The sequence below is a fragment of the Pinus tabuliformis genome, chromosome 8 (assembly GCF_031772625.1).
Source record: "Pinus tabuliformis cultivar Carrire ecotype Pingquan chromosome 8, CPIR1, whole genome shotgun sequence".
Taxonomy (NCBI): Eukaryota; Viridiplantae; Streptophyta; class Pinopsida; order Pinales; family Pinaceae; genus Pinus; species Pinus tabuliformis.
Genome location: NC_142294.1, coordinates 1810323095 through 1810344965, shown reverse-complemented (window position 1 = coordinate 1810344965; position 21871 = coordinate 1810323095). Strand labels below are relative to the sequence as shown.

The 21871-nt window shown below is 35.6% G+C and overlaps 1 pseudogene; it reads left to right on the top strand.

Annotated features, from left to right (window-relative positions):
• Nucleotides 1-1582: 1582 nt before the first annotated feature.
• Nucleotides 1583-21871, top strand: part of LOC149243498 (uncharacterized) — a 29238-nt pseudogene continuing 8949 nt past the window's right edge.

Below are 21871 nucleotides of genomic sequence, written 5' to 3'. Positions count from 1 at the left end.
TGTTTGGCTAAATAACTCCGAACCTGGGTCAGGCCCCATCAAGCCAACACCACAACACCATGGTTATCTAGGAAATGGCAAGGCTAGGCAAAGCCATTGTCAATCCAGGTAATCCCCATGCCAATGACAAATCATAACCAAATAATTCCATGCATACACCATACATGCCAAAGCTAGCAAGGAAATCATACATGCAACTCAGTACTTGCAAAGAAAACTTGTTGTAGCTACTGATCCCATTGTCCCCTTGTGCTTTCCTGCTTTTCCCTTTCCTTCTTTCTCCAAATCCAAAGTATGCCAAAATCCTCTAAGAGTGCTCCAAGAAAACTCTAAGTGTGCAAGAGTATGAGAGAAAGAGAAGGGAATGAGAGTGCCAAAGGCTAAACAAACAAAATCTATGAACAAATCCTTAGCAGCCTTTTTATCATTGAGGCCTCTATTTTCTTAATTTTCCTCTATTTTCCTTCAATTTTCCTGACATGTAATTTTGTGACCATTCACCTTCATTTTCTCATATTTTCCATTATTTTCATAAATAAATTCCAATTAATTCCACATTTCCTTTGCCAATTTCCATAGCCATTTATTAATCACAAGTGATCCCCATCACTATGTTTTTGCCCAACATTCAGCTTGGAATACATGTCCCATGACCTTGGTCTTATTTTTCCTTTATTAACTTTATTACATGGATTTTTAACCAGGGTTGTTACAAAGACACTAGGCATTTTCCAAGGAAGAATGCTCCTCCACTAGTGTTCTTCTTGACATCCACACTTCTAGCCCAATCTGCATTAGTGTAGGCCTTAAAAGTAAGGTTTGTTCATATATATTATTATTAAAAATATATATATATAGATATATATATATATATATAAAGACTTTGTGAAACCTAACCTGCGAATAAACCTTTTTAAAATCCAAACTGAGTTTTTGAAGTTGAATAAAGCCCTGACAGTGCTCAAGCCTAGATCAAGCAGAGCCCTTTCAGGCTTCCCTGCATCTAAAAGCAAAGGCACAAGCACTTATTGGCGAGACTCCCATCCCATTCTTTTTCGTGTAGATAAGAAGAGCCCTTTCAGGCTTCCCTGCATCTAAAAGCAAAGGCACAAGCACTTATTGGAAAGACTCTCGTACCATTCTTTTTCGTGTAAATGTTTTAAGTGAAATCACAGGTCTGTATTTGGGTATTAGAAGACCAAAATTTATTTAGACAGGTCACAAAGGCTACTCAACAGCGGGTGCGTAAATCAATACAACTGAAATTCCAGTCTAGATTTGTGCCAATTTGAGAGGCAATTGAAAGGACCTTTTGTGCAATTGGAGCATTTTAGAAAGAGGACGAACAACACGATCATTGGAACCATTTCCACGTATTTCTAACAAGAAAACCAAACAGGAAAGAGCACCTAAATCTGCAATGAGTCGTTGATGCTCTGGCTTCACTGCAAAGAGTCCCAAGGCAAATGCAGCATTCTTTTCAGCCTCGTGCTCACAGGCAATCCATACGCAACTCCTAAAAAATGTCAACTTTAAAAAGAGATTTGTGATCAAACCAAGACAAATCTAGAAAAACGAAGACATGGGTTTTCTCCGGAACAGAATGATTTACATAAACCAGAATCGTTTGCTTGAATTCCTAATGGTTTGTGAGAAAACCGCGGTTCTTCAAAACCCTATTTTGATAATTGCGTGAAGGAAAATACTATTTTTACAATTAATGTGCAGAGAATTACGGGTTTTGCTGGCAGTGAAGCAGATTTTGAGCGATTTGAGTGATTTTTCATGTATATTTATTGGCTCGATTTGAGCGATATGCACCCTCACGTGTTTCCTGGCTCAAAATGAGCATCTACAAACCAAAGTCAAGAAAGCCAATACGCTCATCGTGAAGCTGTCAAAGCATTTTGATCTTCTCTCTCTCTCTACTTATTTGTTGAGCAGAGAGGGTTCCCCGTCTCTTAAATTGGATCCATCTGCTTCAATTATTCCATGTTCTGTTATACATCCAGATTCAGCCTCATGTTTAGCACATAATGGCAATGCAATGTATTCAACGTTCAGGAAGACATATCCATTATATTTCTCATTGACGTTTGTGCCGTATGTTGTCCTTCATCTTCAAAAGTTTATGGAGTCTCCCATGCAAACATGTTGGAATGCTATTAATGGGGTTGTGCGCTCTACATCAATCCTATCGGCCTTTGTAGGAATATTTCAGGGAGTTATATGCTTGCAAAGAAAGGTTTTAACAAGGGACCATAAGCTTGTGTATTGGTTCGCTGGAGGCATGGCTACTTTGTCTGCCTTGCTAGAGAGGAAGAGCAAACGAGACGAATTAGCTCTTTATGTGCTTCCTCGAGCTGCAAATTCATTGTGGTATATTTTAGTGAACAGACATCTACTTCCAGATATAAGAAATGCTGAAGTGGCACTTTTCTGCCTATGCATGGGAGGAAAAATGTATTATATGGAGTACGAACCAGATACAATGGCCCCTTTCTAAGAGGGCTGATAAAGTGTTTTCTTGCTTTCCGAAGAAGTACAGCTAACCAGCCTCCCAACCTTGGGGCATCATATTCCTATGTCAACACCTTGAACTCTGGACATACTGCAAATTCAGAAGATAAAAATCCAGAAACTCACGCAGTACATCAAGGAAAAAAGAAGAGTTGAATCTAGAAGTCTTTTCTGGATTCTGACCACAATTTTGACAAGGGAATCTCTTTTATTTAAGTAGAGTGCTATGATATGTTTTAGCTTTTCCCTTGGCATAGTTAAATTCATTTTTTCCTCTTATTAAAATTCATCCTCAACATTCTATTTTTCACCAGTGATTTGGAGTAGGCATTGATTGTTGTCGTGGGTTGCCAATTCACCAACAACATCATCCATGCCTCAAAAATACATCATACACTTCACCATGCCAATTCACCAGCAGTGAAGCAAATTTTGAGCTTAAAATGACATGGTAATTTTCTCTGGGCTTTGATTGTTTTTTTTATTAAAAAAGAAAACAAAAACGTTGATGAGTTTGGAAGAAAATCCATAAAAATTAGGATTTTGCTTTATTAGTTTTTAATAAATAAAATTTTGTTGATTTTACAATTTCAAAAAATAAAAATAAAAAAACTCAACTTAAATAATGAATAAAAAATTTATGTTTTTTAATTTGTTGTTTCAAAAAAAAAACTAAATAAATCAACATAAAAATAATGATAATAAAAAAATCTATGTCTTCATTTATTTATTACTTTTGATAATTTTTTCTAAATTTGTTGTTTAAAAAAAAAAATTCACGCAAATTTGAAAATAAAAAAATGAAATACTTGGAAACAAATTTTGAAAATCGATTTATCAAACATTGGAGGATTCTATATCATGTTTCGGTAGCTTCAAGTTGGCATTAAACTCATTACATCTTTCTGTTAAATGCTTTTATGTGACATCCTAATATGCAGAACACAACAGATTTTTCTAATGCCAAACTTTTCGCCGAGCACATTGCATGAGTTATCTGACACAAACAGGGAGTATTACTTTTCATGGTTATTTTTGGATTGATACTAATATCATGAATTGAGTTAATTTCAACACTTTGATTTTCCTTAAATCTGTTTTATTTGGTATGAAATTTTTGCGTAAGAATCATGAAGGAAATGTGCAATTCTTCTTGAACACACTTATGTTTTCTTTCTGCCAAGTTTTTTTTACAGGTTACAGGATAATAAAGTGATCATTAACGAGATTACATTGTGACGACAATTAGTCTTCCAAAGACTAAATTCATGAAAAATTCTAAAGACAAATCCATGTCCACAACCACAACCTTGCACCTCCCTTTTTGAAAAGGATTTTGTATTCTACCAATTGTAAATCCATAAATCATGACATTTCCATATCCATTTTTCACAGCAAGAGTTCTTATTCCTTCACCAAGCATTTCCTTTCATCCATTCCTAACCCACAAAATAAAACCAAGAAGCTCACTTACAACCTTATTGCCATTCTAATTTTCCTTGTCATTTCTGCCAATAAAACCCTGCTTCTATGTATATCATTGAGTCAAAGTCCTAGAGTCTAATTATCTTTGTAAAAACACCTAGAGGCTTGCATGCCTTAATGGCAAGTACTCTTGCCAATGAACAATGGGAGTACATTAATATCCCTTGTTTGTTGGATCTTGTAGGTGACTCGACCACAACAAACTTATTCGTACCTACAAAGATGTGTTAGGAATCTTGACTCCCATTGGAATCAATGGTGGGAGCTCTCGTGTTGGCTAGTGGCATTCATTAATGGCCACTAAGTCAACAACTTCTTGCTATGTTCGACACCGGCACATTTATTCACATAGTAAGATTTGTGCCATCGAGTGTTGAAGACTTGAAGACCCATATTTTGTAGCAGATGAAGCAGATTTCCTTTCATTGTTTTTTAGTTTGTCATGACTTGAGGACAAGTCAATAAATAAGGCTGGGGGGAAATGTAACTTCTATATTTTGTATATCTTCCAAGCCTTATACATTTTCAATCGCATTTAGCAGCAAATTCCGAACATTCAGCAAAAGATCCAACGGCAGATTTAGCAGTAGATGCAGCAAAAATAAAATATTCACTTTTTCGATTTCATCCACCATTTTCACAACCAAGTAAAGAAGACTATGAACAACATTTTTGCAGCCACACGTGCACAACTCTCATCCATTTTTGAAAGGGTAAGTTAAGGTATGATATTTTCTAACTTTTAACCATTTAATTCCTTGAAAATTTAGAATAATAATTTTTGGAAAAACTTCACTTCCTTTCCTCATTTCACATAACTACCAAAACCATCCGTTTAAGGGGAGGGATACATTTACATACATACTTTGTCACATTCCTATAACATCCATATTCATTTATCACATTCTAAAACCCACTTACCTTCAAAATATATTCCCTATTACATGAGCATACAAATGGCTTTGTCAAAAGCATTTAAAAGTTAATTGGATGCCAACACAATCATGGTTGTTACACAAGAACCAACCATGATGCATTCCAACAAAAATACTCTACAATAAAAATCACATTATCAATATGCAAAGATCATACATTAAAATTGAATGCAACAAAAAAAATATGGTTGAAACACAAGAACCAACCAAGTTGCAATTCATCAAAAACATTTTGCAAAAGTTAAGTAAATGATATCATGCAGAGTTTAAGACAAAGCTCAAGTATCAAAAATTAATGTAATAGATTGCATGAGGACATGCAATACCTTCAGTTTGGGGGTATGTTGGGCCTCAAAATAGTCATTATTCTCACTCCATTATTCACCAATACCTTCACATTACTTCCATATTACCTTCATGTCACCTCCATTCCACCTCCACATCATTACATTTACCTCATCATTGGGTTATAACTATGCTTTTCCAAAGTTTATTAATTCTTAACATTTTAAAGTGGATTTATGATTAAAACTTTAGAAAATAATATGCTTATACTTATACCTAACAATTAGAATGTTTTTGTTGACATGTGTAGGTACAAAGGAAGCTTCCAAGGCATCTTTATGTGGCCTTGAATGATCAAATTCGAATTTGATAAGATAAACCTCATGGAAAAGATCATGATCTCATGGAGAAGATCAAGGACAAAAGGGGGTTATGTGTCTAGATGGTTGAGAGATGTATGGAACTAAAGAGAAATTAGTTGATCATCATTATGAGTTTGTTATCTCATCCCATTGTATAAATAGGAGTACCTCCTCCATTCCAAAGGAGAGGAGTCTTGGAGAATGTATCCAACTTATGATGGAATAGAATAAAGCTTCATTTTACATAAATTTCCATTATATAGTTTTAGATAAAATTGTCTTAATGTAGTATATGGAATAATTTGTCACTTTGTTCTTAAGAGAATTGAGCTCACTCTGAAAGGATCAAAGAAACGTTTTATTTCATAATAGATCTTATTTCATTGAATTGCCTAGATGTTTGAGGGTTTGTTTGTGATTGATGAATGAGTTTTAAATTAAATTCTTATCGGCATATGAGGGGACAACCAAGGGTCTAAATTAGGCTCTCTCTCCATTTGATTTGCATGATAATTGAAATTCATTCTTTTGATTTTAAGTTTCAAGTTATTTCATTTCTTATGCTTATGAGTGAATCTTAGTTTAGTTTTGATCAGTCTATGAGAGGACAATCAAGGGACTAAGTTAGTCTCTCTCTCTATTTGAATCTTAACAACAATTAAAATTCATTCTCTTGTCTTTATTTCAAGTTTCTAGTTTTATGTAATCAATGATTTCTTTTCAATCTATAATACTATAGGGAAGGACAACCAGGACCTCCTCAATTAGGAGTCTCTTCCCTTGCATATTATATTGAATCAAAAACCATTTAGTTAGACATAGAGTTAGTTGCCTACTCTTGCATATATTTTGCTAGCATCATCACAAGCTTACGAGTATCCCTGGTTGATAATTTAATGAAAGCAATTTAAGCAATTAAATTTCCCAACAACTTCTTCATCTTGAAGTCATTTTCAGAGCCATTGTTTTTCAATCGGCCTAATTTTTCGAGATCTTTCCTTTAGAACACTTAGTTTCAACATCTACAGCTTTAGTTTCTGTTAAAATGGAAAGTCTGTGCCAAGTTATTCTTAACAGCACCAACTAATTCCAATGGTGGTCCTACATTGTGGATTTACTTAGAAGTAAAGTTCTTTACAGAATAGCCTCAGGCCAAGAAACTAAACCTAAAGATGAAGATAAGGCAGCCAAATGGGAAAATATGCAAGATCAAGCACGTGGGTTGATAGGGATATCTATTTCTCCAGACCTTAGATTCCATATCGCAGAACTTGATACCTCTAATGAAGCAATGAAACAACTCACTAAAGCTTTGGATTAAAAATGAAAGTAGAGCCCATCAACTCGAAAATGAGTTGCTTACATTCGACCCCAATAATTTTTCTTCCATTGAATATTTTTTGTCCAAATTTAAAACCCGTAGACTTCTCTTGGAAGGTGTTAAGGTTAAGAAAGAAGATTGTAGCCTAATCTATTCCATTCTTACTAAGTTGGGACCAGCCTACTCTGTGTTTGTTTCCAGCTTCCATTCTCAAGAAGCCTTAATTTCTCAAGGACAAGACTACAAGTCCCCCTCTTTTGATGCCTTTTGTGATTCTTTAATAAGAGAACAAGAAAAACTCTTACATCTTGGTCGTATTAATCTTGGAAACTCTTCTAAGAAAGCCTTAACCACCCAACAACAACCAAATTCAAAGAATCCTAAGAAGAAGTATCCTAAAAAGAATGGTCATAAACCAAACAAGGGTCCTAAGTTTCAGTCTCAAAATGAAAAATCAATTCAACAAAATGATAAGGCAAATAAAAACAAAGGGAAGAAGACTGATAGACATTGCAACTTTTGTAATCGTGATGGCCACTTAGAATCCAAAAGCTTTAAGAAGATGGAAGCCTTGGAAGAAGCAATGAAGAAGCATAACATCCATTTGGAGCACTCTTCAACTTCAACTTCATCTTCAGGAATAACACTTTCTGCATGTGGTTGTCAAGCATCTCAGTCTGGTTATGTACTAAATGTATCTTCTTCTTCTCATTCTCGTGAGTGGCTCATTGATTCTAGAGCTTCTTATCACATGGCCAAAAACAAAGCCATGTTTTCTTCTTTAAATGATTGTAACACCAAAAATATATATGTTGGTGATGATAGATCTCTTAGTGTTGTAGGGACTGGAACTGTTCATCTAGATAATGGTCAATTTAATGATGTATTATGTGTTCCAACCTTATCCTGCAACCTTCTATCTCTATATCAGATAACTCATTCAGGTGAAGGTAAAACCGTTGAATTTTCACCTCATGATATTGTAATTAAGGACCTAAGAGATCCTAAACAGATTTTAGCTACTGGCATTGCTAATGATTCTACAAAGTTGTATAAGTTTAACAACTTTGGGTCATCAACTCTTCCCTCGATATTTTTTTCTCATAATGATGAAGTGAGCAAACTTTGGCATGAGCAATTTGGTCACTTAAACTATCGCTCCCTTCAAAATAAATGTAAAGAAAATATGGTGACAGATCTTCGTATGGTATCTTGCAGAGATGGTGTTTGTTCCGGATGTGTAATCGGAAAACATCATCAAGATAGTCTTCAAAAACATGCCTCTTCACATGCCTCAGCCCCTTTACAGCTTGTGCATAGTGATTTATGTGGTCCACTTCCAATTGTTTCATTCTCTGGCTACAAGTATTTCTTGACTTTCATTAATTATTTCTCCATACACACTTCGGTATACTTCTTAAAACTCAAGAGTGAAGTATTTAACATGTTCTTGGCCTTTAAGGGCTTTCTTGAAAAACAATCTGGACATCAAATTCTTAAGCTAAGATCTGATAATGGCGGAGAATATGTTAACAACAAATTGATCAACTTTTGCACTGAGCATGGAATTCAAATGCAACATATTGTTCCATATACTCCACAACAAAATGGTGTAGTTGAAAGGAAGAATCACACCTTAAAGGAAATGGCTAATTGTGTGCTGCAATCTAAAGGACTTAGTCTTAATTTTTGGGTAGAAGCAATTAACTGTTCAAATTACATAGTAAATCACACTCCTACTAAGGTTTTAAAGAATATCACTCCAGAAGAAGCATGAAGCTCAATTAAACTAGATGTAAGTCATTTTCATGTTTTTAGAAGTGAAGCATGGGCCCATATTCCATATGAGAAACATAAAGCTTTAGAACCTAAGAGTGAAAAATTTATTTTTGTTGGATATTCTGAAGATGTTAAAGGATATAGACTTATTCCACTTAAGTCCAAAAATGTTATCATTAGAAAATATGTAAAGTTTTTTGAAAATATATCGACCTACGAGCCTAGTTCGGCGAATGTGCCACCTCTCTCCATCCCTTCTACTTCTGAAAATATTTCTTCTTCAGATGATGACAGCGAGGATGACAATCCTCCCCCGCCTTCTTAGGATCCTCCTTTAGCTCCTCAGCTTCCAAAATGGGTCTGTGCTACTCATGATGCAGCAGGTTCTCTTGCAGGTGATCATACAAATCAGTGACGTACACTTTCTCAGTTCGATAGAACCTCTTCTTTACTGGCTTAAGCTCTAGTGAATTATGATCCTGACACCTTTGCAGAAGCTTCACGCCATCCATATTGGGACGCAACTATGAATGAAGAATATCGTTCATTATTGGCAAATGATACATGGGATCTTGTTCCTCTTCCAAAAGAACGAAAACTTGTTAGATGCAAATGGGTTTACAAAACCAAGCATGGACCAGATGGAAAATTTGATAAACATAAAGCTCATCTTGTTGCTAAGGGTTTTTCACAAGTTGAAGGCATTGACTATACTGAAACCTTCTCCCCTGTTGCCAAAATTAACTCTATTCGCCTTGTTCTTTCCCTTTCTACCTCTTTCAAATGGGAAGTCCATCAGATGGATGTTAAATCTGCCTTCTTGCATGGGGACTTGCATGAAGAAATCTATATGGAACAACCTCCTCTATTTATACAAACATACTCCAGCCTTGTATGTCAGATTAAGAAATCCCTTTATGGCCTCAAGCAAGCCCCTCGGGCTTGGTATGCCAAAATGGATAGCTTTCTTTTAGATACTGGCTTTTCTAGGTGTCATTCTGACAATATTGTCTACACCAAGAAAGTGGGTAAGTCTCTTATCATTCTTGTTCTTTATGTTGATGATCTTATCCTTACTGGTAGTGATCCCAACCTTATACACCATGTGAAGTTCAACCTTAAAAAGAAGTTTGAAATGACGGACTTAGGACACTTGGATTATTTTCTTAGTCTTCAAGTCTTGCAATCCAAGGAAGGTATTTCCCTTTCCCAGTCCAAGTATGCCTGTGATATTATACACCACTTTCACATGGAAGACTGTACGCCAGCCCCTTCTCCCTTTCAGTCTGGAGCCAAACTTTCAGTCACTTGTACTTCCCCTAAAGTTAATGCTACCTTATATCATCATCTCGTAGGAAAACTTTTGTATCTGACCCGTACTCGTCCTAACCTTTCCTTTGTTGTTGGCCTTATTTCTCGGTTTATGCAAAACCCACATGAAATTCATTGGAAAGTAGCTAAAATAATACTTCATTATGTTCAAGGTACAGTTCAGTTTGGGATTCATTATAGTGCAGAAGTGTCTCCTCTATTGGTTGGTTTCACTGATTCTGATTGGGTTGGTGACCCTGATAATCGGAAGTCTACTGTCGATCATGTCTTCACTCTTGGTTCTGGACCTATTACATGGGCTTGCAAGAAACAACGTGTCATTTCTCTTTCTTCAATAGAAGCAAAGTATCGTAGCGTAGTAGAATCTATTAAAGAATCCTTGTGGCTTCATCAGATCCTGTCAGAATTTGGCTTTCAGCAGCAGCATCCAACTACACTTTGGTGTGATAATCAAAGTTCTATTCAACTATGCAAAGATTCATTCGAACATCAGCGCAACAAACACATTGAACTACACATGCACTTCATCAGAAAGCTCATTCATGACCATGTTCTTGAAGTGAAATATTGTTCAACAGATAATCAAGTTGCAGGCATCTTTACAAAGGCTCTCATAGAGGCGAAGTTTACTAAACTTCGATTTATGGTTGGATTTTAGGAAGTTGTCACTAAGGGGGGTAGGCTCTAATGCCTCCTTCCTTCTCCTATTGTGTCATATTTTTACATCCTTCAATCCTATCCCAAGTTGTTCTTAAGGGGGGATGTTAGGATATTCCGATACATAGGAAATAGTTAAGTATAACTTGGTCTAGTGTAGAGCTAGGTAAAGTGTGTTTCTTTACTATGTACTTTTGTAACTTACAATTTGACAATCATGATATGCATTGATCCGAAGTTTCATTCTCTCCTCGATATTACCAACACATGATCCATGGCTTAACACCCGATTGGTCCATGATCTCTATTTAAAGAGCATGGAGGGTCATTTGTAAGGTGATCGTTCATGAGAGAAGCTTATGTAAATTTTATTTCTTTTATTAATAAATTACATGAAGTGGTCGCATTGGCTCAGGCCGTGGACTGTTTCCCTCTTTGATGGTTTTAACCACATCAAGAATACTGGTGTATTGATCTGTGATCTGTTTTTGAGGGTGTTTTATCTGAGGAACTTACCCTGTAAATTCCTACAAAATATAGGTAAACGACTTCAAAATCAGCCTCTTCGAGGGGACAACCTCCTTTACATTACACAAATGAACAATTCTTGGATGGTTCAAATGACAAATCCTCCTTTCTATATATAGGAGTCTAAGAGGTCACAATATAATCAGAGCCGACATAAAAATAATAATGTAAGGGCACAACAATAACAATAGTGGGCTTCTATGGGGCACAATAATAACAATATGGGGACAGCATGGGCACAACAATAATAACAAGGGGCTACAATGATAATAATAATAAGGGAATACACTAGTATTATAGGGACCTAACATGCACTCTCCTTCAAAAAAGTGTTGTCCTCAACGCTTGAGTAGTTTTGGATGCTTTTGTATAAAATTCTCATCCTCCCATGTGGAATATTCAGTGGGTAAGTCCTTCCACTTGATGAGATACTCTGAAATTAATCAATTTCGTAGTCATCGATTTCTTGTTTCTGTGACTGCTTCATGTTCCAATATGATTGTTCCTTCCTCATCAAGTTCTGGAAATATTGTTTCAACTAGGAGCTTGTCACCTATAACCTTCCTTAAGCATGACACATGGAAAACAGGGTGCACTCGAGAAGATGCAGGAAGCTCCAATTTGTATGCCATAGTACCAATCTTTTGTAACACCTTGTACGGACCATAATACTTTGGTGGTAATTTATTATCCTTCTTAGCTTTCTTGAGGGACATTTTTTTGTATGGTTGTAGTCGTAAAAATACCCAGTCACCTACATCAAAACTTCTTTCGCTACAATGTTGATTTTCTTGTTGTTTCATTATATTCCGCGCCAAAGTGAGGTTATTCTTTAAGAGTTCAAGAACTTGATGTTGATACTCGATGTGATCTTCCACTTCTTGAACATTAGAATTTTCTCTTAAAGATGATGTGACGGACGGTGGATGATATCCATGAAGTGCCAAAAATGGGTTCATTTTTCTTGCAGTATGGAAGGAAGTGTTATACCATCATTCAGCTACAGGCAACCACTTGACCCATTGTGTCTATTAATCAGATACAAAGCAACAAAGATATCCTTCCAAACATTTGTTCACAATCTCAGTTTGCCCATCAGATTGGGGATGATAAGATGAGTTATGAGCTACTTGAGTACCCAAACAAGAAAATAATTTTGTCCAAAAATTTCCAATGAAAATGGGATCTTTGTTGCTTACAATAATCTTTGGATTTCCTTGTAGCTTTTGAATGGTTTTCATAAATGCAGTAGAAACTATACAGGCTTTAAATGGATGAGATAATGCACAAAAGTGTGCATACTTGGTAAGTCTATCAACTACCACAATGATGACACTCTTTCCTTTAGACTTGGGTAAACCCGTGATAAAATCCATTGAAACCTCCTCCCATTGTTTACTTAGAAAGGATAAAGGTTGTAATAGACCCAGGGTCTTAATTGTCTCAACTTTATTTTGTTGTAAAACCAAACATTTCACCACAAACTTTTGAATATCAGATTTAAGGCCATCCCAAAAAAATCCTTCTTAACGCTATGGTAAGTTTTTAAAAATCCTGAGTACCTTCGTAAGGGAGAGGTGTGCAATTCCAGAAGAATCTTTTGTTTGAGTTGGGAATTCTTACAAAGGTATAAGTGATCTTTGTACCATAACAAATCATTTTTCTAGCTAAATGTATCAGATATACTGGGATCTTGTTGCAACTCTTAAATGAGTGCCCACACTTCTTCACCTTTATTCCATTCATCCCTTGCTTTTTTTATCCAATCTGGTTGGATAATAGAAATGGCACAAAACAATGTTTCCACATCCTCATCCTTTCTTGAGATTGCATATGCAACAACATTTTGCTTCCCTTTTGTAGATGACTTCAAAGTCATAACCCAACATCTTTGTGACCCATTTTTTTTGCTCCTCTAAAGATGATCTTTGTTCTAAAAAATATTTAAGACTATCGTGATCTGTTTTTACGTTGAAGTGTCTTCCCATTACGTAAGGTTGTCATTTCTTAAGTGCATGTAGTATTTCCAACATTTCCTTTTCATAATTAGCTTTGTGTAAATACTTTCCTTTGATTGTATGTCTTTCCAAAGTAATGGGTCTTCCTTCTTGTATTAAAATAGCACCAATTCCATTTCCTGAGGCATCACATTCCATAATAAATGTTTTTGTGAAGTCTGGCGTAGCTAAGACCGGTGCTTGGCACATTGCCTAATTAAGATGTTCAAATGCCTTCGTTGCTTCTGGAGTTCAAGAAAATGCATCTTTCTTTAGTAATGTTGTTAGAGGTGCTGCTATTCTCCCATAATGCTTAACAAACTTGCAATAATACCTTGCAAAGCCGAGAAATCCTCGTAGATGCTTTATGGATATGGGGATTTTCCATTCCTTAATGGCTTTAATTTTGCTAGGGTTTACCTTAACACCTTCATGAGATACAATATGTCCCAGATATTCCACCTCTCATACTCCAAAGAAACATTTGCAGGCTTTTGCATATAATTGTTTCTCCTAAAATAATTTGAGAACCCTATCAACATGTTGAACATGATCCTTCCAAGAATTACTGTAGATTAGTATATCATCAAAAAATACTAACACAAATTTTCTAAGGGTGGGTTTGAAAATGGAATTCATCAAACGTTGAAATGTAGAAGGTGCATTGGTAAGGCCAAAAGGCATGACCAAAAATTCATAATGACCCTCATGAGTTCTAAATGTTTTCTTCGAAATGTCTTCAGCCTTCATTCTGATTTGATGATATTCTGAACGAAGATCCAAATTGGTGAAGTAAATTTCTCCATGTAATTCATCCAATAATTCATTAATGATAGGAATGGGAAAGTTATCCTTAATAGTGAGCTTGTTTATCTCCCTATAATCCGAACACATGCGTCATGATCCATCATTTTTGTGTACCAATACTACTGGAGCAGATAAGGAACTTTGACTAGGTTGAATTATACCAGCCTCTAGCATTTTTGCAACCATATTTTCAATTTCACTCTTTTTGGCATATCGATATTTGTAAGGCCTGATGTTTGGAGGAACACTACCTGGAATCAAATGAATAGCATTATCATGATCATAAATAGGTGGAAGTCCTTTGGGAGTCTCAAATACCTTGGAATGATTCTCCAAAACTTTTTCTAGATCTAGATAAATAGATGATTTCGATGTGGGGAACCTCTAGTGAACATAATTATGCAATTACGCCTTGTTGTTCATGTTGTTAGAGATGATTATCTTTCCTTGTTTCCCTGCGATACCCCTTAATTCAACTTCCTTTCCTTCCAAAAAAAATTTCAAGAAAAGTTCCTGAAAATTGAAAGCTACCGTACCCAAAGATTGTATCCATTGGACTCCTAGTACAACATCAACACCACCCATTGGAATGGAAAGCATTGAACTAGTCAATACATATTCTCCCATGACTAGCTTGATATTATGGCACCTTCCAGAGCAATTTATAGTTCCTCCATTTGCAACCATCACTTGAAACTCGGGTGCTGGATATAGGAAGCAATTCAATTCCTTAGCTATCTTACAATGAATAAAACTATGGGTACTACCCGAATCAATCAACACTATTACCTTTTTCTTCTTGATATATCCTTCTATCTTGAGGGTTTGAGGAGTGGTAATTCATGCCAATGCATTACAAGGTGTGGTCGGATTCATTTCTTCTTTCTCTAGAGTTGGTTCCTGGTGTATATCCTCTTCTTTTGATGTTTCTTGTTCCTTTTCTTCCTCCTCTTCAAAATCTATGTAAAACAATTTCTTCTCAACACACTTATGACCTTTAATGTATTTGCTATCACAACTGTAAAAAAACCTTTTTTATCTTTTTTCTTCCAATTCTTGTGTTGTCAACCTTGTAGGTTGTGGAAGGCTAGGGGCAGCAACACTTCCATCTTTATAGTTGTGAGTGGTAGGCTTCCTTGTTGCCATAATTTATCTTTCAATTTTTCTTGCCAACCTAAATGCCTTCTCCAATGAATCAAGTTCCCAAAGGTGAACCTCATGTTGGATGTTATCCTTTAAAGTCCCTATGAACACATAAATCCTATGCTCCTCTAGAATATCTTTTATCCTTATATTCAATTTTTGAAAGTCCTCAATGTGTTCCACCATTGAACCCTTTTGTTTGAGATTTATCAATTGGCTAAAGAAGGTGTTGCTTTTTGTATCCTCATAATGTGCTATCATTTCCTCCATAAAACTTTACCAAGTGAAAATTTGTTTATGAGAGAAAAGTCATTGATACCATACAAACTGATTAGATTCTAAATATAAAATTGCAATGTGTACCTTTCATGTGTTTTGCACATTATGGAGATCGAAATATTGCTCCATATGTAGTATCCATGATATGGGATCCTTGCCATCAAAATTCCTCATATCGATCTTTGGAACATGATGAGTCTTCAATCCAACATTAGATTCTATGAAATCATGATTAGCATTTTTTTTGTTCTCATCATGAGTTTCCTCTACTACCTTTTCACCATTAAGAAGCATTTCTTGTAGCAACTTAGCCAAACCTCCTTTCAAGCATTACATGTATTTCTTCAAATATTCAATGTTTCTTTTCAGTTTTTCTTCTAAACCATCCATCTTAGCTTCCATGCAATTCGTTATGCCTTTCTTTAAACCATCCATCTTAGCTTCTGTTACTTTTTGTGAGAGAGAAATTTGTTGCACTTGATCTCATAATTTTGATATATCATGTTGCATTTCTTCCTCTTCTTCACAAGTCATGATAGAGATTTCAAGTTTCTTACTAGGTGTTTCCATTTTATTTATTCATGGCATCAATTAATGATAATTATGCTTCACTATTCCCTTTGAATCACTGCAAACTAATTTTTCAAACCAAACTTCCGAAAAAATTTAAAAAGAGTACACACTTTTTTTCGCTTCGTAGGAGCTCGATATTGAATCTGTTTTATCTTTGTAAATTTCGAATCTCTAAGATTTTATATTTCATCTTGCGGTAGCCCTATTAGTCCTCATTCCAACCCCACAAGTTCGATCAAGATTGGATTCTTCAAGAAAGAGTTATGCTAAATTTACCACGATGACCTGATTATAGACAGGTTCAATAGAGCGAACTTGTACGACGTGCCACATATTATTGTTTCGACCTTCGAACCTAAAAATGCTACACAAAAACTTACAGTCCATCCTATTTCGGTAACTTATTACTAAGTTTCGATCTGATTCTCAGAGAGAAAGTTATGATGATTTTCCCAAGGTCACCTGTTTGGGATGTAATTCAGGAGTCTGCAAAAACCCCAACTTCCTTGGACCATATCTCCGAAAATATAGCACAACAATATGTGAAATTTGGACCCGAGGTTCATCACAATTTCGGCTCCAATGGGTTTTAATTTTAGCTTCGAAAACTTACTAGAAAAAAAATTATAGGGAAAATTCCACGATGGCCTGTTTGGAGCAGCGAAACCCTAGAATCCAAAGCTCTGATACCAAATGTTATGCAACCAACTCACAAAATAGAAGGAAAGATTGTTAAACGACTTCAAAATTAGCCCCTTCAAGGGGGGAACCTCCTTTACATTACACAAATGAACAATTCTTGGATTATTCAAATGACAAAACCTCCTTTCTATATACAGGAGTCTAAGGGATCACAATATAATCAGAGCTAACATTACAATAATAATGTAAGGGCACAACAATAACAATAGCGGGCTTCTATGGGGCACAATAATAAAAATATGGGGACAACATGGGAACAACAATAATAATAAAGGGCTACAATGAAAATAATAATAAGGGAATACACTAGTATTATAGGGACCTAACAATTTGCTTCTCAAATTGACATGCTTTACAAAAATCACTGTGGGGCTTTGAAATTATGGGCATGTCTCTGGTGGCTTGCGCTCTTGTGATTTTTACCAAGGTGTAAAAACTGACATGTCCCAACCTTTTATTCCATAGCCAACTTTCATCTATCTTTCCAATGCAACATTTTTCAATTTTTCATCTCTCAAGGATATATACATTGTCATCCATCTTGATAGTTTTTGCTACCAATTTTCTTGTATCCGAAATTCTGATCTCACATCATTTGGAGTTGAATGTTACATAAAAACCTTAATCACACATTTTATTGATGCTTAGAATGTTATGTTTCAAACCTTCTACATATAGTACATCATGGGCTTTGGTTCTTCCATTATTAATGCAAACGGTCCCTTTTCTAGTGATTTGTGTAGACACATTATTTCCAAAATTCACTTTACCTCCATATATCTCCTTGATGTTGATAAACTCGATATGATCCCCTATCATGCATCTTGAGTAGCCACTATCCACATACCACTTATCTTCTTGCTTTTGAGAATATAATATGAGACCACAATTTTATCCTTTCTCCTTCCACATCTTAGATGGGAACCATTCCTTCCTTTGATCGAATTTACAGTCCTTGGCCTTATTTCCAAAATTATGGCATAAAAAACATTTGATATGACTTTGATCATAACTACAACCAACTGCCTTATGACTATATGCATGGCATAAATAACAATAACCATAAAATAATTTGTGGTACCTGGATGATTGTTTCTTGTTTCTTATCTTGGCATGAATCCCTTCCTGAATTTCTTTAGCTAACTACCTTGTTGCATCTCTTTCTTCTTGGAGAAGGAAAATTTCATCATCCATATCTCTTAGCTTCTTTTTTGTTTATCCCAATTGCTTTGTTAGGATTTCACATTTCCTTTTAAACTCTTCCAACTCAATTTCCAATAGCATGACATGGTTTGCATCTACATCCACGTTGATATTATTTGACCTTCCATTACTTTATTATTCCTAAAGGAAACCTGCTTTGATTCCACATTTTCAACCAAATATCACACTAATAGAGGGGTGAATCAGTGTCGTAGCAAACTTATAATTTTACAACCTCTTATCAATGAAAAATTATATAGCAATGTGTCATAACTGTTTGCAACATATCAATAAATATAACAATGCATCAGGAAGCAGTCGTCACATCAACACATTAGGATACAAGCTTTTATGTGGAAACCCTTATGGCAGAAAACAAAAAATTATTCTTCTTCTTATTTAATTCATTACATATATTTGCAGGCACCTACCTGCTAGAGGCACCCACCTGCAAGATATGCAAGTTGCTACTTGTAGTAAGCTACAACCTAATTGAGGCAAGAACATAAAAAATGTGTAAGCAGCAACTCACTATAGGGTACAACGTGATTGAGGCACCAACCACAAAGATGAGAAAGCTTCGACTAGCTCTAGGCTTCGACCTGATTGAGGCAACCACCTCCTCCTTCAATTTCTTGTGGACCTCTTTTCAAAACCTTTCAAACTGGATCCACCTTCTCTTCAAACAATATAAATCTTCAAACTCAATAAACAATTATTTTAATACTACTATTAACAACCCATCATACCCTTTCCATTCTCTATTCCAACCTATTCATCAATAAGGTCACAAAAAACACTTCTCAAAACTTGTTCTTGCCATATATTGAAACCAACTACAACAAGGTCATGAGCTCCCAAAATACGTACAACTCATTTTGCACATCAATAAAACATCATCAAGGCTTTTCATGTCTTCAGAATTGTTCATTATTGAACTTTGATCATCGTGCTTCTTCCATAATCAAATTTGGTTTAGAAATGAGCCTAGAAATCCCCAAAACCCATATAAAATCAAAAATCAAAAATCAAATTAATTGTTCTACAAAATGCCCTTTTAAGGGCATGTTCTATAGAATGGGAACTTTCTGATAGCGGATCTACAAAATTTTATTTTTGGTTCATTAATAGTTTGACAAAATGTACATTGATGGCAAAAATTAAAAAATGGTTTCTAACCTGACAATCAATGGGGCTCAGACTTGGGTCTCGGCCAACACAATACAGACCCACAACCAATTGACTCGCGTTATGTCACTTGGCATACCATCCTCCTGACTTTTTTTTTATTGTAATTGATTTTCCTTCCAAGGGGAGAGCATCAAGGTTTGATCTATGGTTTATCCATAACCAAATTTTGTGATATATTTCTACCCACAACCAATCATTGAGTAGTCAATGTTGCATTCCTACCTATGTGTCTCAACTCGTAGTCATATAAAGTTCCAACATGTCGTGTCATCAACTTTCGGCCATATAGTTGTAACTCTGCCTTTGAACTTCATTACTTTTTAATTCTCCTTCACCAACCATTGATCCAATCTCATATTACAAAGACCAATCGTTATCTCAATGTTTACATACCAACCTTATGGGCTCATAAAACTTCAACAAGAACCTAAAATATGCCCTTCGGGCACAATCCGCAGACAACACTTTAATAAGAACATATTGAATCCCTCTGAGAAGGGAAGCCCTTTGGGAATGGACCAAACACACTTCATCAAGAACAGAATGAAGCCCTACGGGCTCGGGCCAAACAACACTTCAATGAGAACAGAAAGATGCCCTTCAGGCTCGAGCTAGACAACAATTCAATGAGAACAAAGTGAATCCCTTTGGTCTCAAGCCAATATTTAACGAGAACAAAACAAAGCCCTCTAGGCTCATGCCAAACAATACTTCCATGAGAACATAATGATGTCCTCCAGGCTCAGCTACAAACAACACTTCCACAATAACAGAATGATGCCCTCAAAGCTTAATTATAGACCATATGAGTAGTAGACTTTTTATCACATTCAATTCAAATCCACGCTTTAAAATCCAATGGTAGGCCTATACTTGTACCCTTTTATTCAATCGATTAGGCTATGGGGGATAACCATACGACCTTAGATATGACCGAACCTTAATATTTACACCACGGTCACTTGGGGATGTGTGCCATATGACTTGGTACATGGGAATCATAAGCATCGACATATTGATGTCATCATGGCATCACCCTGCCATATGGCACATCAATGAGTGTTGCCACGTGTCATCAAAACGATGCCTTAATAGACATATAAAATATTTGACTATACATGCCACATGCAACTGAACCATATCGCCACATCACCAATCTTAGCATGTCATGTGTTGCCACATCATCATGTGAATGGGAAAGTGAGCACTCATCTAATGATCAGTTCCTCATATCTATCAGATCTAAGTAGATATGCTTGGACAATAACTGTGTTAAACATCATGAATGTTTGGTCTCTAACCACCATGGATTTAATTAATTAGCCATGGATCCACCTGGAAGTTGCACACTATTTAACGTATTGATATTTGGGGATTTTTTCCCTATAGTTTTGGGCCCTCAACTGATGTTGATTTTCAAATGGACATAACTTCTTATCCGGGAGGAGCTTTTCGAAGTGGAATATAGCTGTCGAAAGGTATCGACAAGGATTATCCACCCATGTTGTTATAGGACCATTACGGCATCATAAACTTGTGAAAATCTCAACAAAATTCATATCTATTTTAACTTCACCTGATGAGGGCATGCAAGATGTCAAGATATCATACTTCTTTCTTTAACTCATGAATGATATTGTTGTTGTATTGGACATCCTCCTTGACATCAATGACACTTGTTGTCATCAATGACAACACTATGTGCAACAATAGATACATCAAAAACATACAACTCAATTTAAATACTTCCTCTATAAAATGTTATATTTAATCACAAAATAAAAGCATTAGTATAAAGCAGAATCTCAAATATATGTCGATATATTAAAAAGAGGACCCCAACAAATTCCATCCTATCCTCTATTAAATTTAAAAAATAAATTTAAAATTTTCCACCAATCAAATTAAAATTATTATTTATAAAAGAGAAAAAAAAATCATATCATAATTATTAATCATTGAAATCCTAAAATATGTAGACAATAATTATATAAAAATCCAAATTACCAATACTTTTAGACAATAATTATATAAAAAACCAAATTACCAATACTTTTAATAGAGCTGCCATATCTATGATGATGATGGTGGTGGTGGTGGTTAATGTCCACTGAGACTAAACTTTGGTCTATCAGACCTAAAGAAATGAATTATTTAGTTTGATTTAAGATTTTATTCCTATGCTCAAAAAGCTTGGAGAGAAGCCTCCCGAGCTCATTGTAATTTTGACAATGTAAAAGGCTAGGAAGGTCAATATGGCAACAAAGATTTTGAAACTGAGATCTAATGTGGCTGTACGCGGGGCACTCTAAGAGGAAGTGATTTTCACCCTCGATGTTCGTATTCTCACAGAGATGGCAGAACCTTTCCATCCATGGTGTTTTAGGAACTAACCAACGACCCGTTTCACTATGGAGCTCATGAGAGTTCGTTCTAATCTTGGCTATATTAATTTTCTTCTTTGAGCTAGTTAAAACAGAGAGATACTTTTGATCTTCTAGGGTGGGGTTGATGACCTCCTTATAATATCTTAATTTTCTTTTAGCTGCTAAATATTTATCACACCACATTTTTTCTTTGAACTTAGAAGTAACAATATTTTTAATGTTATTAATGTTTTGCAATGCAACATTCTCATCGATCTCCCAATAGTTTAACCAGGCCCTAGTGTCTTTATACCAACCTCGTTTGAGCCTTAGGTGGTTTTGGCTGGAATTTAAAGCTAGCTTAGGAAGTCTATGGTCTCCTATGTTATTGAGTTTGTGTTTGTAC